The 21,387-nt window shown below is 39.7% G+C and overlaps 1 protein-coding gene across 3 annotated transcripts in view; it reads right to left on the bottom strand.

The window, feature by feature from the left end:
* The window catches only part of sbno2b (strawberry notch homolog 2b), a 78,503-nt gene extending 58,968 nt beyond the window's left edge, over window positions 1-19,535 (bottom strand). For all 3 annotated transcript variants that reach the window (XM_034081935.2, XM_034081936.2, XM_034081937.2), the window contains exon 1: window positions 19,373-19,535. The gene's annotated coding sequence lies outside the window, so the exon portion shown is untranslated. The remainder of the gene's footprint in view (window positions 1-19,372) is intronic.
* Between the last annotated feature and the right edge of the window lie 1,852 nt (window positions 19,536-21,387).

Below are 21,387 nucleotides of genomic sequence, written 5' to 3'. Positions count from 1 at the left end.
CGTCGGGCTCCTGATCAGCCTGTCGGTGTTCTTTTCCCCATAATGACCGCGTCGCTGCACATTATCCCTTACATATGATTATATAGTCATTATTCATTTGTTTTAAAGCAGGATGCGCAAACGCTTGCCTCGGGGAGGGAGAAAAAGAGCCACAGCGCAGAATAAACAGAAGGGCAACCATGGCAACCATGCAAGGGAAGTCTTCTTCGCAGCTTTTGTGGCAGACTACAGCGCCACTTACAGGCCTGGCATATGTACTACAGCGTCTCCAGCGCATTCGAGCGGCAATGGCCGGCCGTGGCCCAACCAAGGTGGAGAATTGACCAATAGCCGTAGCGCCACTTTACTGACGTCAGTAAAGTGTTCAAATCTGGATCAGTCTGTATCAGATCCGTTGAATTCAGATCTAAATCATAATATAGTGTGAGCTTATATATATTGATTGACAGCCCTTATTAGATGGTAATCACCCAACATCACTCAAGGTTCAACGGTTATCAGAGGGCCAATTTATATCCGCGCAGGAGGTCCACGGAGCAAACAGGCTGGGATGCAGAGGAGCAGGCCTTCTCTCGAGTATAGCAACTGATCATTGATGTATACGTCTACTCATATTTCACATAATATACACTTAATAATTGTGCTGGTAGGTTTTCACTGTTTGTCTAGGACAGTCGTAGATAGACAGGAATGGGGGAAGTCATGCAGAAATGAGCCGCAAGTCGTGTGTTTGTTTGTGTGTGTGTGTGTGTGTGTGTGTGTGTGTGTGTGTGTGTGTGTGTGTGTGTGTGTGTGTGTGTGTGTGTGTGTGTGTGTGTGTGTGTGTGTGTGTGTGTGTGTGTGTGCATGCGTGTTTTAGAACTCAAGCTGTTTGTCCCTGATATGATGGCAGGTTGGACTGGATATACCAGACCGTCTGGACACAGGCAGAACCCCGTGTGATGCTAACAAGCTCCACACTCTTTAAATATATACGCACATTTTAGAAATCAAACCATATATTAAAATGTACACAATACTATAACTTGCTAAAGATAGTATTGTGTTTACATTTGAATTACAGACTTCTCTCTTGAATCTGTCAGAATGTATTCGGCAAAATAACCCTATAATTGGGAAACTAACCACAATGACCTACTTTCTTCAGATATGGTTAACTCTTGAGCTTTGTGCCTCTGCTGCATAATTCAAAGATGTTATGAAAGTGAAAATATAAAATAATGTGCATGAAGTCAGCATTAGCACACTTTCACCGTATGTGCTTTTATAATAGATCTGTTTCCCTGAAAATAAACTACTGATTCTAAATGGATATGCCAAATACATGTATAAAGAGAAAACAACTCATTATTTTGACTCAATCCAATCGCCTAGCTCTCCACAATGCATGTCTGTGTAGCATAAGTATCACTCCTTGCCCCAAACTAATCAGACTGTTACCTTCCGCCCCCCCTCCCTTCCTCCCCCCCAATCTGCGACACAGACCTGACGTGTTCACCGGGGACAAAGCTGAGGTAATAAATCCTAACAGAGTTCATGAGGGTCCAAATAAGAGGGCCTTTGTGTTTCTGAGCGTGTGCGACAGAGAGACCTTACCCAATGTATTCACATTGCCAAAAACACACAAAGAAAGGCCGTTTTACCATAAAGCTGCCGGTGTGATACTGTCTGGATAAGGGTATAAGAACATGTGCAAAGGACCAACAGGCAAACCTTCTAGGTAGGAGGTCATAAGAAAAAAGATATGGGATCTGATGTGAACGTGTGTGGACAGCTTCCAGCCTCTGAGGTCCAGATGAATGCAGTAGAAGGGAAACAAGGGGCAGTCATGGAGTGTGTGTGGAGAGCCTGCGAGGCCCCTTTGGTGTTGCAGAATTGTACTCAATGCAACATCCAAAGGAGGCTTAAAGCTTGGATGCATCGAAGCTTCTTAAGCCTCTTGTAGGGTTATCTCGGTCAGAGGTCTTGCTAAGTTACTATAACCCTTTTCAGCCCAACATGCACGCCACAGGTGGTGCAGTTCAATGGGCCAATAGTATCCAAGCAGTTCATAAGCATCCTTGAATTAGGCTTTACCTAGGTGTAAAGCATTGTTTTATAATAGGGAAACTAGCTGCTCTAAACAAAGAACATGCAGAGAAAAAGGGTGAAGAGAAACAGAAAGTTGTAAGTGGGTGATTGAGAGAGAAACTAAACTGAAACTTGATTTTGTTACTTTATCTGATGTAATTATATTGCATTACATGGTTCAGGGGTGATGTCTATAAAACTATAGTTAAGTTTCTGAATGATATAATCACAGGTTGCTCTGTGTGTAGGAATACAGTAGTAGTTGTACTAGTATTAATAGTAGTAGTACACATTCTACAGCAGACAGAATAAATTAGTCAGTATTTGTGACAGCTGAAAACACACTAGTTCTCCTGATAAGCCTGAGCAGACAGACAGTCGCTGTCATTCCATCCCCACGTCACCCACCACCATGGCAGTTACTGTCTCTTAGCAACAGAAACATTTCCGTATTCTGCTGTCCCCTGTTAGCCAACCCCCCACTCCTCCAGCCAGCCTCTGAGGATAATCGATACTGATCATGGTCCCACATATCTGCTTCCTGTAAGGCCTCTCATTACCAGAAAACAGCAAACCCCCTACTAGTCCTAAACACCATGGAGAGGCAGAGGGAGGTGATGAGGAAAGCCATCAGTGGAGGGAAAGAGGGTTGGAGATATGGGGAAAGAAAGATAAGAACGAAGCATGCCCACTGCAGCACTGGGGACACAAGGAGTTCATTCATCAAAAAGCAGCAGATACCGAGCTTTTTCTTCTTTCTTTTTTTAAACCCTGACTAGTCATTTAAAATATGTCTCTTTTTGCAGATATCTGGATTTATAATGTGTATCAAGACTGTTAAATTAAATATCCAAATGATGAAAAGAGAATGGCCATGGTATAAAGATGTACACACACAACACCTTTGTTATAAAGCAGTAGAGAAAGAGACTATTTTGTAGGGTAATCTGTTAAATCTGTTAATTACTTCAAAGGTTACTGCTGGTTTTGTACAACCCCCCTCCCATGTGTCTCCCTCAATCTCTCTCCGTGGGTGGCCTGGCGCAAAAGCTCACTGCAGGGAGATTAGGCCATTTCAGGTGCACCGATTGTGAACATCTGACAGAAATGAAGCTCAAACACTATGCGATGATCGTGGCAAAATACACTCAATGACCTGTGTGGGCAGAAGGACCGCAAACATGGAGATTTAGTGACGCAAGATTTCGTGAGAAGTGGCCAGTTAGTTCCCTTTGTCTGTGTGAGTCACTGTGTCCGTCTGTCAGCCAGACAGAAGTTCACAAGCAGCATGCCACTGTCACATCAAAAACACAAGATGTTTGTTTTTATGTTTACAGCAACCAACATGTGCTGCAAGTACATAAATGCAGAGTGTGGCAGGAAGCACAGGCAGGCGTTATGCTGTTGGCCTTTGGAGAGTATCAGTTGTGGCCAGAGCACATGGGGATCATCCAGGGAATTGTGACTTCCTTAAGCTGCTAAATCACGATTAACGCTCACGAGGAGAACAACCTCGCTGCCTGGCGCGTGTGCCATTTCAATCACAAATGCACACTCACATGTAGAGTGTTGAAATATAATCAACCCTCCACTCACACAACACGGTGCCAGATGATGGATAAAGGTGTTTATTTGTACAATATTTTATTATTTTACCCTACGGTAAGGTGACAAATTCCTAAAACAAAAAGGCAGTGAAGATGTAGTATGACTGTGAGAAAATACACCATTTTGCTAAGGTTTGGCCAGAAGGATGGTCATTATCCCACTTTCTTTTGTCTCCCCGCAATTGTTGCTTCATCATCTCTCTCAAGTACTAAATCCTTCTCTCGGTAGGTACAGAGATAATCCTTCAACACACATCTGTGATTTATCTTCATTACTACATGCTCATTGCCTACAGAGGAATCATTTTAGCCACATTTCTCACAGACATCTTAACAAAAGTACTAGTATACATTAGGGATGCCAGCGATTATTCGCTACAGTCTCCATAATCGAATATTATTTTTAAAAATCGATTTTTTTTAAAAATTATTATTATTTATGTTTTTTTTTTTTCTGGCTTAGTTTCAACCAAAATATATATAAATATATATATGTTAATAATAGTAATAGTATTAATAATTGTAAATGGTCATTGGTCACACCACCAGTTTGTTTTACTGTAAACTTGGAGGAAGCCTGCGGGTCGGTCGAATAATCGATTATTATTCGCCAGGGCTGCCGAATAATCGATTTTGATCATGGTCAGTTTCTGGCAACCCTAGTATACATTGGCTGTATGACGTTTGACACGCCACCCACGTGAAACTGAAACCATGTCAAGTCATTATATGTCCTGTACGTTGCATGTGTGATGATGTGATTTACATCTAACTTTTTCATTATATAATGACTTTTGGAAGTATTGAAAAAGTTTGGATCACAAGAGATGTAAACAATCTTACGCAGACACAAATTGTACAAATAGTATTACACTAATAATATTAGTGTAGTCTAATTCTGCAACTGTACCGTTAGTGCATTGACAACAACTCATTGTATCTTTCACTCTTCTGTTGTATGTGCATCTGTCTTAATGATGATTCATTTAATCCAATGCACGACACTCACTCATGATCTCCAATCTGAGTGCATCAGCATCGCCAGTAATCAGGTTAGAAATGATCAAGCAGCAGCTGCCTGACACCAGAGCAGCGAGGGGGCTGTTAGTTGGTTATGATTGTCTAGAATGGCTGGATTCATTAGCTACCGTGATAAAATATTCATAAAAGGAACAAGTTACTTCCCAGGGAAACACAGGGCTTCGTCATTCAAAACAGCCTACATTATTAATTAGCACCTTTTCCAACACAAAAGGCTTATCCCTGCCTCTGTGTGTGCACATGCACAAACACGCAGAAACACATTAATGACACAGAGTCCTGTCTTAAGCACAAGGATGGGAGGACAGACATTAGCTACCAATCTGTTCCCCTCCCCACATTCACACTCTCCATTCAGCATTACAGTCATGTCCATGAAGGGCTGCGGACAGCCCAGTGACCGGGCAGGACACTGGATAGAGAATAATGATCGACTGACTGCGTAACCTAATCTGCTGTCTTATCAAAAGCCGGGAAATGGAAACAATTTGGGTTTTAAGAGCCTGTTGTTATTGCATTTCCACCGTTCAAATATTTATCAAAGAGGCTCTCTGGACAAAAAGTTCAGCATTGAACAAATATAGTCAATTCAATGATTTGGTCTGACTGAAAAGAAGGGCTCAAAGATTTAGATCCTTACAAAGCGATAACGATTCATCTTAATTAGATTCTTATTAGCCCACTCTAAGTGGCTGTTCAGCACCAGTTTGCCTTGATGATAAATATCTTTGGGCCCACAAACACCAGCTGAATGAGACATTACATTGATTTGTCCATAAAGGGGGGGGACTTAATCCAGCTCTTGTGGCTCAATGGGTGCCTTTGTTGTGAAAGAAAGAGGAAAGAAAGGTGAGTTTGAGAAAGAAGGCCAAAGCTGGGGCAGTGCAGAGAAGTAGAAACAGATCACACACACTCTGCTTTTGCAATGGCTTAATGACACTCTTTTTGGGGAGTACATCTACCACGACCAGCCCCCACCAGAAATAGATCAAAGCATGTGTACATCAGAGAGAGAAGGATCCACTTAGCTGCCTCGTTTTCCTCTGAATAGAGAGGGATGATGACACATGCTAGCTGGATGCAGCAGCTCTCTACCATGCATTGCTCTTGTTCAACTAGTTTGGTGAACAGACAATAGCTTATTTTAAAGAAATAAAGTTGAATAGAAAATACTCATTGAATACTATAGGCTGGACAGATTTGAACAATTGATTAGTTTGGGCTTGTTATTCAGGCTAGTGATTCTAGGTGTATTTTCTCACAGCTAAGTGTCTTTTCCACTGTTGTAAGGTGAAGATAGAAAAGAAGACCAAGGTAAAGTCACAACTTAAAAGTTATAGGTATATGCGTTTTTTGATGTAATTAAATCTCTATTTATATCTTTTGGATTACTTAATTAACAGAAAACGACTCATTAAATACAATGTAGCCTTTTTCATTTACTTTCATCCGCCCAGACACAACACAGCTCCTCCTTTTCCTTATTTGTTCTGATGGTAAAGTATTATTATCCAACTTTATCTCTTGGCGTCAGTAATTATCTCGGCCTTTTGATTCTCAAAAAAAGTTTGAACCATCTTTGTCCCCATTTATTTCACCCTCCCACTCTATATTGTTGCCACCCTTCACTGCCCCATATTCTCTTTGTGACTCCTTCCCCATTTCCATCACTATCCCTTTCTCGCGAGAGCCTGTTGTTTTCCTATTTCCATCACAATCCCTCTCTTGCCTTGTGCTAGCCATGTCTACATTTTCTTTATGTTCATTTTGCTTTCTCCCCTCTCACCCAGCCTGACCCCCAGATGGATTCTGCTGATCGGAGGCATCTGGTTCCTTGACTCTCAACCTCCACCCCCACGCCACCCTTCTTATTCGTAGTTAATCAGAGGCAGTCAAAACACCAGACGAAAGCTATCAGATGCACGTTTCACAAACAATTAACATAGCACAGGGAAGCAAAATGTGCACTGCTGCAATAGAGCGCGAGATAGAAGACGGGGTTTAAACGTGCCTGTTGTGATGTTACGAAATATTATGTTACATAGTACTAAAACAATTGTTTTGTTCTAAGTGCAGCTTATCCTGAAATGGCAACTGGAGCAAACCTGCGGCTCAGAATCGAAATAGCTTGAAGTACTTAAATAAATAAAAAATGACTCAATAAAGGTAAGTGTGTGTTGTTGCCAATGTAGAGTAAGTGTTTCAGTTTAGTGAACTCAGCTGTGCTGCTGTTTACATCCAGATAGTACTCTGCTCCACTTCCAATGACCTCCATTCTCTGGGAGCAGTCTTTATCTGTCCGTCTGCACCCTTTGCTTTGCCCAAATCATTTAAATTCAGGTCATCTGTCTGGTATCAACTGAGGCGCATACTCATTGACAGGTAAAACTACTGTAAGCCAGTGAATTATAAAGATTAGCCAGAAACATGTAATTTCTCAAAACATTTTAGTGGCTTATTTGTGGAAGACAAAACTAAAGGTTACATTTCATCAAATCAAGAAATGCATTGAGTGTATGTGAATGTGTCAAACATATCTAAAATATTTGTTATTTTAATTAGGGATGTAACGATACCAAAAACTCACGGTACGATAATATCGCGATAAAAAGTCCACGGTATGATATTTATCGCGATATTGAAAAATAAAAGGGAAAAAAAAATGTGAATTATTTTTCTTTATTAAATAATAAATCTGATTTGTACAGCATTTTAGTAGGATAGTATTTTAAAGTGTCAACAATATAATAATCAGACCCTGCAATAGAATAAATCAAGTTTCACTTTAGTTTTTCAAGTAACTCAACTCTAACTCACTAACTCACTCACTCAGCATCATCAAGGTTATCTTTTAGGAATATGAGCATGTCCACATTTCGAGGTAGAAGCTGGGATGTTTGGGCGTTTACAATATCCCCTGCTGTGGAAAAAACTCTCTTGCTTGGTACTGATGTTGCTGGGACAGAGAGATATGCTTTGGCCATGGGTAAAAGCAGTGGATAAAACTGTGCATTGTCTCTCCACCACTTCAAAAACAATACAGTTTTTGCCAAGAAGGTGAGGGTTATTGACGAGATATAAATATACTGTTGGTACTTGTCAATGTCTCTAGGTATGTACATGTAGCCCTGTAAATACGATGTCCTTTTGTGTTATCTGTTGTTTTATGTTCATGTTGTAACCTACTTGCTGCCATGTTGGACAGGTCTCCCTTGAAAAAGAGATAGATGATCTCAATGGGACCATCTGGTTGAATAAAGGTTTTTAAATAAAAAACCTTTTTTTTTTTTTTTAAATCGCGGTATATTTTGTCAGTCTCACGACGGTATTGAGACATTTATTTACCGTGATATATCGTTACATCCCTATATTTTAAGGAACAATAATTACTTACAGTTCAATGTTTAACTATTAAGTACCCCACAAGGTTATTTGTTTTGTTAAGAAATTTATATCAGCCAACATAGTTATTAATCTTTGTTAAAAGGTCATTCTTGACATCACCTCATCTTTTCATACTCCATTTCATTTAATCTTCTCAAAGGTACAATGTCCATAACTGAAGGATGTGACCAAAACAAGGAAAAAACGAACTGCTGCTGCCTCACAAAAAAATGACCACACATTAAAATACGATTGGATCAAGATATGTGAGATTAATTGAACTGTTTTTTAAGGACAAATGTTAGATAAGACAAGTGAATAACGTTGGCTGCCAGCAGTGTAAATACCTATAGGGTAGGACGAGGCAAGTCAAAATGTGGCTCATTGTTTAAATGAAACTGAAGAGGCTGGGAGGAATGTCAGTAAAGGCTGTGTTTATCTCTCCCTAACTGACATCTTCAAAATAAATATCCTCAAACCTTGTCAGTCTTCTAGTTAACAAGAATGCCAAACATTTACTCATTCTGTATTGTCAAATAACCTTAACCAAACATCAGGGTGTCCTGTAACAAGTTTGTAAAAAGAGTCAAGACATGTTGGAATTCACATGGACTAAAAATATAATGAATGCAGTGTCTACACACTGCTGTGCTGTTATCATAAGGCACAAAGACCAGAAATTCAAAAATAATTAAAAAGAAAATAGTTTAATCTCAATAAATATAATAATAATAATAATCCTTATATTTATTATAGCGCTTTATCAAAGACTCTCAAAGTGCTTTTTACAAATACACATACAGATCATACATGTCTTGCCCAAGGACACAACGGCCTGATCTGATGATCAAACACACAGACCACTGCGCCACCCGTCCCTATAAATATAGCATGCTATGTAGTGCTGCACGATTAATCGAAAAAAGATCGTGATCTCGATTCAGACACCTATGCGATCTCATTTTTAAATTACGGCGATCCTATGAGGTCAAGCTGATTTTTTTGTGGATTTTTTAAATTATTTTGCTTCTGAATAATACCAACTTGCAATGTCAATCATACTTAAACGATGTAAAGCAAATATACTGATACATTTAACATTAAAGTACCATGATCGCATGCAAATGGTAGTGTTCTGTCTGTCTCTCCTCCTCTCATGCAGTGTTAACGCTGCAGCCACTCGTGTTGCCAGTTTTTGCGGAAGGAATAAGCAACCAGGTCTATGAAAACAAGCGCAAAAGAACATGAGCACTTTAAACTAGGGATGTCCCGATCACCTTTTTTTGCTCCCGGTCCGATTCCGATCATTTGATTTTGACAATCTGCCAATACCCATTTTTCCCGATCCGATCTTTATGCAATGCATTAAGAGAAAAAAAAGGTAACAGATAACGGCTGGTCATCCAACGCGATGAATTCAGCTATCTTGGCTGTTATTGTGTTGGCCTTTTCACTGTTCTGGGGCAGTTTCTCTTTCCTTTTAAAAGTCTCTGAAAGTGTCGGTTGTTTCAGTGCCGTTACCTGAGTGGCCGCTGTGTACTCCCCGTGTTGTTGTTGGTGTTTGTTTCTCAGGTAGGGTATTAGATTGGTCGTGTTGAACGTAGCTCTGTTCTTTCCACCACGCGGAACCTCTGCCTTGCAAACATTGCATCTGGCTGTTACACTGCCTTCGCTTTCAATTTTATAATACTTCCAAACTCCTGACATTTTCTCTGTCCCGACTTCCGAGTCACCAGCTGAACGTAGCCTCTCGTTAGCTTACTGCTACTATTAGACACTGCGCCCACTCTGTTGCCAGATTTGAGAGAAATAAGCAACCAGGTCTATGAAAACAAGCCCAAAGAAAGCAACACATACATGATGTTGTGTAATTTTAAACCAAAACTAAGTCCTCAGGATGACTTTAAGACGTGAACATGGTCATTTTTGTTTTGTAACATTAAATAAAAAAAAAAATATTTTATATAAAAAAAATAATAATAATAACCCCGATCCCCGATTTTTTTTTCCCGATCCCCGATTTTTTGAAAATCAAGTGATCGGCTCCGATCCCCGATCACGTGATCGGATCGGGACATCTCTACTTTAAACCTATATATGTCGGGTCGGCTATTTGAAAATAACCTATCTACAAGCACACAACTGCAACAACCATTATTACTTACTACCAAGCAACTTTACAGAAAGATAAGCCCAATGTGGCTTATAATATGTATACCTGGCAACACTCACTGACTGCAGCACGTGAGGGCAGGAGCCGGCAGTATGTTTACAGAAGCGTTAGCATTAGCACTGATTAGCAAAGAGTGACGAGAGCGACTAGTAGTACAGGAAAAACAGAAATGAGTGACACAGAAATGATTGACGAGGAGGTCGAGGACAATGACAACAACACCGATGAAAAAAAAAAGGGGGGACATTGTAACTTGCCAGCGTTCCTCCCTGAAACCTCAGAATGTCGACATGTTGGTGTTCTTAGCCAAGAATCTTAAAGTGCAGTAGATGGACTGTGCTAGTAGCTAGGCAGCTAGGCTTTATTTACATTTATTCTGAAGCTGTAACTTTATGTTCTGTTCCGTTTTTATATTCAGTAGACTGCAGTATTTAAGTTAATCCTTTTGATTCAGTGACATTACTACTCAGTGGAGTCTAGCACTTTGTTTAAGTTTATGTTTTTTTCAGTACAAGAACCTTTAAGTGCAGTAGTTGAACTGGGTGCTAGCCGGCTAGGCTTTTTTTATATTATTATTCTAAAGCTGTGACTGTTTTGTTTTTATATTCAGCACTGTGGTGAGGTATTTTGAGTAGCTTAAGTGCATTCCTCCCTGTAACAAACAGGTTGGTGTTGTTGTACAGTAGTTGGGTGTCCACTGTGGACAGGTGCTACTGCAAAGTTTACATGTTGTTATTATAATATAAAGCTGCAAAAATTCTATTTTTTATGTTCAGCATGTTTGTTACCAGAGAGACTTGAGTTTAAGTCAAGCACTTTGTTTAAAGCCACAGTAGTTGGCTGTCAAATTCATTTTAGTTACTCTATGTTTTTGCTGCAAGAAACTGAGTCTTGGATTTAAAGAGCCTGTGACACCATCCCAACAACTGTTGTGCAATGAAATATTGGGCTACTAGTAATCTCGAACCGTCAGTTTAAAAAAGAAAAAGCGATACCGTTTCGTTAAATATCAATAATTTCGAACATCGCGGGGAAATTCCTTCACTCATTTTGAAGTTTTGGGGGAAGCCGGAAGTGACGTCAATGCGGGAACGCTTCGAGAGCCAAACACGGACAAAGTGTGTTGTGTCATGCGTAGAAATGGTGAATTACTGAGTTTAGGCACGTTAATAACGTTTTAATGAAGTTGACTACAGTATATTCATATTTGTCAGTGCTTTCATGTCAATTCGGCGACATAAACATAAATGATCGTGGTGAAGATGATGATTACATTAGGATTAAAAATCGGGAGTGAGAGCTGCTGAATTTCCTCCCGTCGGATGTGATATAAAAACAAATCGATTATTTTTGTGGTTATAAACTCAAGTGGATGAAACTACATTTATTAGTGCTTTCATGTCAATTCGGCGAACATATGATACATTAAATGATGAGTGAGGATGATGATTAAAAATCGTTTGTTTGAGCCGGTCTGCATTTACTGATGAGAAAACAAACCGATGCTTTTTGTAGTTGTAGTACACCAACGTGGATTAAACGTGTGGTTTTTTACCACAATGTTGGGGAAATTAATGGATACAATGCACGGATTATTATTATTATTCCCACTCCGATCGGGACACTAGGTCCACCGTTTCCCCGCAGCGAGGCTCCCCCCGTTGACAGTTTACGTGGGCTGGGTGCAGTGGCGGACTGGCCATCGGGACGAATCCCGATGGGTCGGTACCGAAGTGGGCCGGTCGGATAAGTAACTAGCACATCCCCCATAGGCGGCGCGTGAGGCTCAGGTTTGAGAAGGCTAAATAACTTCTTTTACCTGACGCTGCCCGCCTCCGGCGTCTATAGAAAAGAGATCAACTCAGTGTGCGGAGTTTAAACTCTCAAGTCATATTACAGGATAAAGGAAATACAGTTTAAACTGCCGTATGCAGAGAAGACGTCGACGTGTCGCACTTATCATTCATATTACATCATCAATCAGATCATCGATCATATAATATCATATATTTCCTTATCTGAGTCAGCTTCTCCAGCCTCATCTGGCCGTGCAACACTCACAGTGTCACAGACTGGATGCAGAAGTATTATTTAACACATTATGTTGACGAAACACTCGAGACAAATGTAATTAAAGTCAGATCCACTCGTGTTTTAGACGTGAACGCGCTCTCAGCTGGAGAGAGAAACCCTGGCTTGATTTACCGAGTTGATAACCAGCGTCGTAGGACCGCTTAGCGAGATCTCGTTTGTTAGTTTGTTGTTAGTTTGTTTGTTACTCAAACATATCCAGGGTCTGTTCAACTGGCTTCGTAGTACAGGGCACAGGTGGCGAGCAGCGCTAATGTCAAAGACACAGACATTATACATTATATTTGTATTTTACATCCCCCGCTCCCCCCGTTGACAATTTACTAGCGGTACCGAAGTGGGCCGGTCGAGAGTCCCGGGATGATTTTTAGTCCCAGTCCACCACTGGCTACATGACCATATGATCGCCCATATTGACGCACCTCATTCCTAAACTTCTAACAGATACAACATAAACCGATCCTTCAGCCTCATATGAGCTCTCAGACACGTTCAACATTAACCTGTCATCGCTGTCTGAGCTTGCTGCTGTGTGCGCCGTCGTGCGTTTACATCTGACTGTATATATATAAAGGTTTACATGCAGATGCTGGGATCCTGGACGGTGCAGCTGGAGCGCTGTGCCCACAATGACGTCACCCATCATTTGGCGGGACTTGAAGAATCCGCGAGAAGATCCAGAAAATTGTCAACATTGAAGGCAGATTAATGGTTATCAAAGTACAAATATCCAAAATCAGTTCAGTAACGGTTTTCAAGGGGACAATATGTACTCAAATTGATGGGTTTGGATGATGGGAGAAAACCATGTCACAGGCTCTTTAAGTCCAGCACTTTGATGTTGATGGTGTCTGTTAAAGCCACAATAGTTGGCTCCAGGTTCCACATTTTGAATGTAGTAATGTTTGTTCAGTATTCAGCAACTACAGACTAAAGACAAAGTTATGTTTTTGTTACGAGAGACAAATGTTGTCTGTTTAAATTCATTGTACTCACGTGACGTCTAAGAGTAAGAGTGCAATAAATAATTTCATTGAAACGATGAGAAGCGTGTGAGAATTGTGATCTCAATTCTTATAGAGGAAAATCGTGATTCACATTTGAGCAAGAATCGTGCAGCACTAATGCTATGTCAGTGGTGAGGTGTAAAGTGTCTTATAAGTTGACACTAGGGGTGCAACAACTAATCGACTTAATCGATTAAAATCGATTACCAAATTAGTTGTCAACTAATTCAGTCGTCGATTCGTTGGTGACGTCATCACGTGTGTTTTACGAGCCGTCTTTTTATCGGTACTGGAGACATTAAAAAAAGATATGTCATGTATTATTACTACATAAGCATTATATCGCAGTCTTACGGCCCGTCCACACTACAGCTTCAAAAAAAGTTTGGAGCTGGGCGTGTCTGAAGCTCGACCAACAACCAATCACATGAATCTCCCGCCCCTGACACACAAGCAGCGGTTTGATTGGCTAGAGCTTGTACTGGCATATGATTTGATTGGCTGGCGCTGGCTACTCCGGACGGACCGCTATGCTACCCACAATTCAGTTCGGCGAAAAGCGAGGCAACGTGACGTCACCCCATTCAAAGTGAATGGGCAGACGCGTTGGAAACCGTTTTTGAAGCTGTCGAAGCTGTAGTGTGGACGGGCTGTTAGTGTCACCAACTCGTTTCTAATATGCAAAAAGACAAACAAATTCGTCTATGATGTATTTTCGATCTTTCTCTCCCCCGTCTGTATGCGAGGGGGCGGGGCAGTTTACACACACGTAGCTGCTGCATGCATGCAACACACTGCGGAGATGGCGGAGAGAACGCGCTCGGAGGTTTGGTTAAAATGTACCCGTCTCGATGTGGAAAATGCTCGTTGCCAAAAGTGCAATAAGAGTTTAGCATGTAAGGGCGGTAACACGAGCAATTTGTCTAAACATTTAGCAAAAGTGCATCACATCCAGCAGGAGAAATGCACCGTTTTCTAGTAGCTCTGTAGCCCCATCCACAAGTAACGTTTCCACGTCAGGTGTTATGTATGCTAGCAGCAACACACGGAGTTAACTCAATGATACAAACATGGGTTAATGATTAGAGTTAACTGAGTTATTTATTTTGTTAAAGTTTCAGCTATTCTGTTTACAGTTCTATCATCAGATTATTTAATATGATTTGTTAAAACGTTGTTTCTTTTGATGTGAAATATTATTTATTTTATTTAAATAAAAAGCAATGTTAATTTTGTTCAAAATGTGTTTAGTTAATTTAATAATATATGTATTTTTGAATCAAGTATTCATCTTTATTGTCTTCATTGTTAGTTTCCACATGCCTAAAACAACCTCAAGCTAAATCTAAAAGTTGATGGCTAAATAAGAGCGCTTGAGAAATTGTGCAAGGCATAATAGTCCGAATAGTCGATTAATCGTTTCATTAATCGATAGATTAATCGATTATCAAATTAGTCGTTTGTTAGTCGCTAGTTGACACTGAACCTCCAGCCAAGCAGGGGGCGTAAAGTGGCCGGTGATAATATGGCTGTGGTCTGTGTATTGCAGCAACTACCTCCACCCACAACTTAACTGTTGTAACTTGTTACAGTACATTGATTTGTAGTCAAGCAGTGGGCTACAGATAATGCATTGCTTCAACAAATATATAATATAAAGCTATGCTCTGACTAGAGAAAGGCGCATGTATAAAATGGACATTTGGAAGTAAAAAGTCAGATTGGTGGATATTCTTAAAATAATTGACCTTATGTAAAATTGAATCAACTTACTGTATTTACAACAATGGTGATCTACAGGCAAATCAAATGTTTTGAGATGAATGGTGAAATTTGCAATCCAATTTGCATTCAAAAGATGAGATAATATGAAATGATGAAAACTTGCTTAATATCAAATAACTTCATATAAAACATTATGTTCTAACTAGTGGTGCACGATAATTATCGGTCCGATATTAGGAATTATGACGCCATCCCGATAAACCCGATAAAAGCATTAATAGCCCCGATAATATACAATATATTCTTTGGGTAAAAAAAAGAAAAAATACTGCGGTGTGGGTGGATTGGGATGAGGGGCGCTTGTTTTTCACTCAGCTCCTCCCGTTTTGCCAGTACTGTGGTATTAGTGGTTTAGGAAGAGGGGAGTTTTTCACAAATCCAGCGCTCCCTAACTCATGCCTGGCTGTGACGTAAATGGTGTGCGGCCGTGAAGCCAGGACAGTAAATAAACATGTCGTCGGTGGGACTATTTCAAAGTTTCAGAGTTAGATAGTTCGCTTGCTATTTGTATTAACAAATGCAATGCAGAAGTTCCACAAGGAGGGAAAAAGGCAACGAGCTCTAATACTTCCAACCTGATTAGTCACCTGAAACATCGTCATCGCTATGATGGTGTGTTAAAAGCGCCCGAAGACGCCTGCGCTGCTAAACTAGCGGCGAATCCAAAGCCAGCTGCAAAGGCACTGGGGCTTTTACCTATCGACGAGGCTTTTGAAAAAGGCAAGAAGTTTGCCAGAGACGACCCCAGGGTTAGTTTTGTTCATAGTAGTAATGCTCATGTCATTTGCTCACTACTAGTCTTTTTTTTTACCACCAGGTGTGCAAAAACTACAGGTACATTTAATATATATATATATATATATATTATTATCGGTATCGGTCTTGAGAAGCAGGAAGTTATCGGTATCGGTTTCAAAAAACCAATATCGTGCATCCCTAGTTCTAACATATTATGCAAATACACCAGTGCAACATTCATCAAAACAATATGGGTCATCTACTATAAGACCACCAAAGCAGGCAGGACAGCCATATGTTGGATAACATTAGTTAATCACAAATCTTGTGATGTTAGATGTGGGGGGGAAAGGCCAGTCTATTACGCTACTCCAAACATTTACAGTGCAGGTTATATGTCAGCCTTAAAAATAATGTTTGTTTTGTACTTCCCTGTTAATCACATGGTGCTGGATATAAATCTAGGCTGATAAGTGACACAATGACACACAAGGTATTCAGTAATGTATCAACATGGACACTAATATTTCTCTCAAATGTCCTTCCTGGATGAATCCCATTTTGGAATCATTGTTTGCTTTTCTAAGAAGGATGTTGACACACTTTTTCCACAGAAAAAAGGCAAAGCAGTGAGGAATGCTACAGTGTTGCATGCTATCGTGCATCTCAGTCAACTCGTACAGAGCTCTTATGTGGCTTGGGAGTATTCCACATAGCCTCCAGGTCTGGATACTAGTTGAGACATGGGATACTCAAATAGCCCATTGTAAAAGACCAGTTTGTCTCGTCACAATGTAGAAGTGAACACTGGCCACATATTCCCCAACAACAAAGCCTTGTTTTTCTTGCTTTCTTATGACCAAACATCCATGTTATGTTTAATACATGAACTATTATCTAATGAAGGCCAGATTCCGGGAAAGCAGGAACTGAATCAAACGTATTACCTAGCCCCGATTCCCCTCCTCCACTCCACATTTTTCACTCTCACTCTAATCAGCCCACGGGCCATAAATTAGATTTATCACTGGCACCAATTGGATAGGGGAGAAAAAAGGGACTAGCAAAGATGAAGGCAGAGGGAGAAGGTTGGCCAAGTCACAAAGAGCAGGGGCCATGAGCCATGGTTGAGCCATGTATCACAGCTGTTTGAGTTCACACCACCAGTCAGTGTTGAAAAAACTAATATCCTAAGAGTATCATATTGACAAAAACCAGATCAATACAATTAAGAATATCCTTGAAAATGAACATTTCAGAAAAATAATTATGCCTTGAAACATTGCGGACCCATTGGCCAATACTGATTTGAAATAATCCATGTTCTGAGTAGCATCCTCACAATTCCTGTAGACGTAGTATTAACACATCTCGTGTTGTTGTGACCATCAGAGTCCCTGTCCCTGCAGGGCATGCAGCCCTCAAATGTCTGACACAAGAAACTTGGAAAAGCAGGAGCTGTGCAGCACAAACATGCAACTAAACTGTCACACTGTTACAGAAGTAACCTTTAATAGGACTACAATAAGGGGCCAGGCAATTGCACATATCCTCAAAATAAACCACAGCACACTGGTTGCCAAAAGTAGCCAGTATTATATATATAAAATATGTCCACTCACTTGGGAAGTACAATTATTCTGGTTACATCAAAAGACAGAGCAAATAAAAAAGAGCATAGGATACAGCCACCTTTCTGCCTGTGTGTGTTTGTCTCTGAGAACAGCTATCTAATACGTCTTAGCAGTCTAGATTGTGGACAGGATAAAAGGGAACAGTGAGTTGTGTTTGTCAGCCCTTAATTTTGCTAGTCAATCAAAAAGCTGAACAGCTTGCCTGTTGCTATTACAACCTATAATATGAGGGAGACAGAGCTTGTTGCAAGAGGGATTTGACAACAAATGACACCAAGGCTGTTGACCATGTCCCCGGGGTCAAGAGCATATAGTAAAAGATGGGAACTTTTTACTTAACAGTCACCAAAAAGTGTCCATCAGCAAAGGGGAATTTCTAATAATGAAAATTGGGATTTTAATCATTAGAAAAATAGCAAACCACTATGACGAGGCTTGACTAACCTTGGCTGAAGAGTGAGAATTGCACGAAACAAAAAAAAAAACTATAGGGGGGACTTCTTTGTGGGAACTGTTTTCATTTCCTCTTGGTCACTCACTCCTCCAGTCTGAGTCAACCCCTAATATGCCAGTGTATGGTTTCAGTCTCACACTAAGCAAATAATGTTAGATCAGATATTTCCACCCCTACTAAAACACAAGCTATGAAACAAAAAACGGACATGTTTAGCCTAGCGTGTTGATGACTAAAGTTAGTAAAGTACAGCATTACACCATCTCCTTTATAAACGTTATGATAATACATGCCGGGCACAAACTGGGGCTATATTACCCAACTCTTTGTGAGATCCAACGTTACATTAATCCATCTTGCTCAATGTACACTTCGATAATAACGTTAGTAAAACAAGACGTTGCCTTATGTGTAAATTAATATGCATGAATAAATAACTCTTCATATTTAACGTTACATGTTTATGAATTAAAGTGCGTGGACTTTGTGAAATATTTAGCAACCAAAACCGTAAATGAAAAGTGGTTTATAAAGAAGGGTACCGGGGCAGACTGGTCTTCGAGCAGCACAAAGAAAGGCAGCCAAGGCTCTTCTTTACAGGCTTACTGCCACTGTTAGCTTGCCGATTGGCGAGCGAAACACTTTAGATGAGATAGAAAGAAACCAAACGTTGGATACAACACATTTGTGAATTGGCCACTCCCGTTTTCTTGCCACATTATCACAAATGTAGCAATATTTTAGACTAGTTTAATACACTATACATACTTAGTGTAGCCAACTGTGCTAGCTAGGTTAGCATAGCTCACAGTCGTTTTCTGACTTTGGGTATGTTCGTTTTGAATGTTACCTCCGTCTGTTATTGGATTAGCCTCACTATCTTAACTAGTTAGTGTGTTGAAGAACATTTAAGATTATTGTATGACATGTCTGTGTAACAAGCACTTAGGCAAGCATGTTTCACTTTAAAGTAACGTTATCACGTATTTGTGATGAGCCACATTACTTGGTGGTTACCGATTATCAGAGCAGTAGCTTATTACAAGCTAGCTAACGTTACGTAGTAACTAGCTAGCTTGGAATAAGCTAGTGGTTAGCTACCGGCCTTTCTTGATCGTTGAATCGTAATTGCGAATATCAACAACACGGCGTCTTATTCTGTGCTACAGATAACCCTAACCCAACTTCTCTTGATCTCCACTTTATCCAAGACTACCGATATCGTCGTCTATGATAACGCTAAACTCAGGGGAACCACTGAAGACCGGCGTAACCCGTCGTTAAAAACGTGCGCTCCTAGGAGAGGCTTCCCTGGACGCATCTTGTTGTATAAAGGCAACTGCCGATGTGTCGCCTGCCTTTTCACAATATCCTCGAATTACACTTACCATCAATATGTTTCTTATTCTCAATCCAAACCCCGACCACACGGGATGGTTTTCAACGAAGACTCGCGTCAAAGTAACAGCAAATAGCGATTGTATCCAACTTATTCTTCTTAGTTGTTTTCTCCACTTCCTGATTGAGACGGTGCCATTTTGAATAGCGAGAAAATATTTCCGCCGCTGTCGTCACACGCAGTGCCGCTTGGTGATCGCGAGCAGAGAGTAGCCCAACAGGCCATAAATAGTTCATCTTACACACACACTGATCACTGTCACACTGATCACTGTCACACTGATCTCACACCTGAACCAATGCTTAACATGAGAATACATTCATTAAAATGATCGTAAAGAAACTAAGTAGATTTCCTCTAGTACAATTTTGAGGCACTTGTACTATAGGCCTACTAGTATTTCAATGCTGTGTTACTTTGTAGCCTACTTCTTCCGCACTACATAATACATATTTAAATAGTAGCCTACCTATTTAATACCTTTACTTGCTTTGCCGATTTGGATCAATGGTGTGAAATATAATCAACACTTACATAAGACTTTACACAAGAAAAACCCTGAAGCATAAATAGTTATTATAAAATTAGCTGCACCTTTACCAGCTTTGATAAACACATTATTGCATCAATATTTATAATCAAAACATATGATATATTATTTTAAGATGTGCACATTTTTTCACGACTAAATTGTGGCACTTTAAGTATATTTTGATGCTGATAATTTTGTACTTTTAGTTGAGTATTCATTTTTAATGCAGGACTAGTAACAGTATTATGTCACAACCTCAGGAGCAGTGAGTGACCCCCCCCCCCCCCCACACACACACACTTTTTATGTATATACTAATATGTATATATATTTTTATTTGCACGTTGTTGGCATATACAGTATGTTTTGTGTTATGCTGTTGTGCCACATGAATTGTTGACTTTATGTTTAGTGTTTCTTTTTGTCTTTGTTCTGTTATAACACCTTGTGTTGTATTCCTATACTCATATTATTTCTACTTGTAGGCTACTTGTCCATCTAAGATCGAAGTATTTCTCCCACCTCTGAAAATGATAGCCAATAAGACAAGAAATTATCCAATTACTGCCCAATTATTGGCCTTAAACAACGATAAGTCCTAATAATAAGCTTCGGAAATGAATTTGATTAAATAGCCAAACATCAATTTGCCTGGTAAGATCTACAACTTGATGCTGCTTGATGTGACTTGCTTATAAATTGACATATCTAAAAGACTAAAATGTTAATCAAACGGCAAAGGAATTTTACAGGCAAAGTGTGTTTGGGTTGGTTTTAAATTGTCCCTATACCCTACATTCGGTGTAAGTTTGTATGATCTCAAACAGTTAAAAAGCTTTCAAAGTTAATTGAGCCAATAACTTCCATTAAAAAATGAAAATGTAGTGAGGCCTATTCAACCAAAATCATTCTAGGAAAGATGTCTATAAATACATGTTAATCCATGAGACGTTGCCTATTACTGATATGCCTGTACTTCTTTATAGAGCATGTCATTTTTATGATTGAATTAGAATGTAATTTATTTTACTAATCGTAACTGGGATTGCAAGGTTTAGAATTCCTATTCTCTGTCCCTTTAAGAGGCCATAGGTCTAAATTTAGCCTGAAAAGGACTATGAGCCACTAGTAATGATAGTAATAATCAAAGCTAATGAATAACCTAATGAATGTAAAAAGAGCTCATTGTGTAATATCAGAGAGGATTTTGGAGAAGAAACCAATATAAAAAAGCATCTTGCAAAAGTAAAAGTAACGCACAATAGAAGGGAAAAATATATAGAGAGAGCATAAATTGCATTATGTTTAAATTTAGGAAACATATACAAATTGTTATCAAAAAAGCCTTTCTGTGTTTTTGAGTGTTGTATTTTCTGTTTCTGTTGTTTTGTTACTGTTCTATAGGTATTTTCATTCAAGAAAATCACCAGAATTGCTTCCCTGCAGACAGTTATTGTATACAAACCAATGTA

This window comes from Pseudochaenichthys georgianus, chromosome 4, assembly GCF_902827115.2.
Source record: "Pseudochaenichthys georgianus chromosome 4, fPseGeo1.2, whole genome shotgun sequence".
NCBI classification, from domain to species: Eukaryota; Metazoa; Chordata; class Actinopteri; order Perciformes; family Channichthyidae; genus Pseudochaenichthys; species Pseudochaenichthys georgianus.
This window is presented reverse-complemented; position numbering and strand designations above follow the sequence as displayed.